Below are 3,605 nucleotides of genomic sequence, written 5' to 3'. Positions count from 1 at the left end.
CCAAACTTGTGAGAATTGTTTCTGGGGACTATTAGAGTAGTTATTTGGGGTGTGAATGTATCAGGGGCCTGCTCACTGGAAACTGATTGGAAGGTATTGGAGGAATTACCTCCAATGGTACAGGTGGGATTGAAAAATGTTGGTATCTGGGAGGGATGGTTGTGGGGAACAAGCCACAGGGTAATAAGGATGGATGGGCCGAAAGGTCACATTGCAGAATGGAGTAGGAAAGGAATGAGTTGGAATCTGTGCTACTGATAGATGAGGACCTATGCATTTCAGTATAACTCCTTCAAATTGGAAAAAATGATGGGTCATCTTATCCAGCCACACAGGAACAGAATGATATAAATTATACAGTAAGCCTTTCTCCAGTGACTTGTGAGGTGAGAAGAAAGGGCATATGACATAGGCAAAGTTGATGTATTAATTTATCCTTTTCCTTCCCCACTGTAAATCCCTGGGGATTTCCCAGTTCAGCACATCCAAACTCCTCAAAGTATTGCTAAAGATATTCCTGTTCTCAAGGTCAGAAATGTTTGGCCAGTGCATGATCCTTGCTAAACCAGTAACTGCAATAGCATTGGAGCAACACTTGATACAATTTTTCTATTGCTTTTACATTATTGCCTTGAAATGTTTTCCCAATGCTTTGAGCTTTTATAGACTTCACAATATTTGTCCATTCATGATCTCATTTTAAAAACAATTACCTGTAATTTTTTAATTTCTATTTTCATCTTTGAACTAATCAGTATTTCCACATATCCCTTCCAATCTGGATAGAAATTTGCTGGATCACCTAGGAAATCCTGTTAATTAATTGTGTTTCCTTACAGTGCAAGAACCCCACCTTAGAAGTATGCATACAGCATTCATTCCTCTTCCTCCAGGAGATGGGTATTACATTTCCTGACACCACTACTGTAATCATTTTATCAATTAGGCCAGAAATGTTAATGTTTGTTGAATAGATCATTTCCTTTCACTGGAAATAGTTTTTCTTGTGCAATTAATAGTACAGGAAACAGTTTTACATTGTTATGGTTATTTATTATTTCCTATTAGTGAGTACCATATCCTGCGATAACTTATGTGATTAGTAGGTCAAGTGTAAATTTTATCAGAACACAAGTCATAACCTTCAGTTTTGGACTGAAATGCTAGTTGCAGGATTAATCTGAAAAGATAATGCCCTTGCTGTAAATGTACCTCTGGCAGTAGGCACTGAATTGTATATACTTATGACCTAATAGTCTATAGTTAAGAAATAATATCCCCATCTCTTGTCTTTATATTTCCCCTGTACTTATTTCTTGTCTTTACTTTATTGTGCCCATTTCTTGCCCTAAAATTATAGAAATCATTAGGGCAAAGTCTCTGTTGACATAAACTGATATTTTTCCATTGGTTTCAATAGACTTATTCCAAGTTTACATTACCAGAGAAACTGGTCCATGGAAGTTAAATGTAGGAAAGACATACAAGGACATGTGATCCCCACATCAAATGCAACATTATCTTCCTTTGAATATCCACTTTTCTTAGACATATCTCCTGTTCCAAAAGCAAAAAGGCCTATCCCCTTGAATGCCAGGAAAACATTCATTAGTATTTACCTGTACAGGCTTAATAACACACCATTAAATGTACTGGACAACATCCAGTATAGGGCAGTATACTAAAAAAATATCCAGGTAGTTACAAGATAAAACAGAAGAAAATGAAATGACAACAGTGAAAAACAGAAAAAGAGAGAAAGAACTTATTTCTTATGTTTAAAAAATGATAAGAAAAAGAAACCAGTTGATCTTTAACTGGTTCTTTAAAGTGGGGGGTTTTTTTGGTTTGGAAAACTGAAATGACTGCAACACATGAAATATTTGTGCTACACAAATATTCTTATTGGACAAGCCTTTTTTTTCTTTTTTATTAAACCAAAATTTCCACCAAAAAGTGGCCACTTATCTTGGGATTGTTTAATTTTTGTGAGAAAATGAAAACACCAAAAACGTTGTGCAAAAATGGAAAATACGCATTTTTGATAGTTTTTCTTTTTAATGTTTTGTTCCTGGTTGCTGAAATCTAGGAAAAGAACACCTATGGGTCATAAAAAAATCCAGTAAAATATTCAGTGAACATGAAATAAAATGCCCCACTAATATGTTCCTCTGGAAGTCCACAAGCAGTTCCACTACAAATGTTTTTAGTTCTGCTGAGAGGAGTTCCCCTGTTTTAGGAAGAATTGTACTTGGTGTTTGGGTATGTGTTTTCTGTTTTCAATTAATGCATGCTAAACCAAACTAGGCTAACTCTTAGGCTCAGGAGCTGGTTATTAAGCCCAGGGGCCTTGTTACATGGTAATTTTAGGCAGCTTCTGGAATGCTTAACCCAAGGGTGGGTAAAATATGGCCCACAGGCCATATCTGGCCTGCCAGGTCATCCTATCCAGACCGCTGCTGGGAGCCTGAGGAGGGAGGGGTGCCACCCCACTCTGCCATAGCCAGGGCCAGGCAAGGCCACACATCACACAGACTCCTTCGCCTCCCCCCTGCTTCCACCCAGATCCATTCTCCTCCCTGCCCGACTTCCTGTTGGCGCTGCAGCTGCACAGTCCTGGCATCACAGCTGCTGGCAGCCAGGCCCACATGGGATGGGGCACAATGCAACACACAAAGTAGCCATCCCACCCACCTGCCAGTTGCAATGAGCCACTGCTGCATGAATTCACTAGGAGGTGAATCCATATTACCTGCATGGAGGCTCAGCCCAGGGCAGCCACCCCCAACATTACCAGTTTGCAGCAGCAGGGGCTTATCGCAGTGGGCAAGTGGATGGGCAGGCAGGGTGGTTATTCAGCGTGCTGCATCGTGCCCCACCCAATGCGGGCCCAGCTGCTGGTGGCCATGGTGCCAGGACTGCGCAGCACCAACATGAAGCTGGGGCGAGGGATTAGGGGTGCGGGATGGACGTGGGGGACAGAACAGTCTGTGCACTGCATGGCCCAGCCCAGGTCTGACTATGGCAGAGTGAAGCAGTGCAGAGCACAGCCCTCCCTCCTCAAGCTCTCAACAGTGGCTGGTGGACCAGATAGGTACAACTGGTATCTCTGCCCCCCTCTCCCCAGCCCTCAACAGCTCATCAAAACTTGTTAAGTTGCCCTCTAGCCCAAATAATTGCTCACGCCTGTCTTAACCCTTGAATTGGCTATACGTTAACACCTTTAAGTGGCTTAAAGCACTTGCTATTTGTCTTAAAGTTATGCCACTCCAGGGCAGGATTATCTCTTGTTCACCTAACTTTGCTCCTGTCTCATTAAGGTGTGGCTACTCTCCACAGCTATTCCACCCAAATTGCAGTTATCCAGCATCCCAGGATGCAGTTGCTCTTCCTGAGTCATGGCAAGTTAGGATGTCAGGGATGCAGCAGGGCCAGACATAGTGCCTCTGCCCCACTGCTTGCCACGGGCAGATCCAGCACCACAGCCCTGAAGCACCTGGAAAGACCAGCTCGCTGCTTTGAATGCCCAGGCCAGACTTGGGTTGCTGTGCCTGTGGGAACTGGCAGGCTGGTGCTCACCCCTCCTGCTGACCTGTGGTTGAACC

This window comes from Gavialis gangeticus, unplaced genomic scaffold (genome assembly GCF_001723915.1).
Source record: "Gavialis gangeticus isolate Ggan-Ray unplaced genomic scaffold, GavGan_comp1, whole genome shotgun sequence".
Classification (NCBI taxonomy): Eukaryota; Metazoa; Chordata; order Crocodylia; family Gavialidae; genus Gavialis; species Gavialis gangeticus.
Note: the sequence above shows the minus strand (reverse complement) of the source record.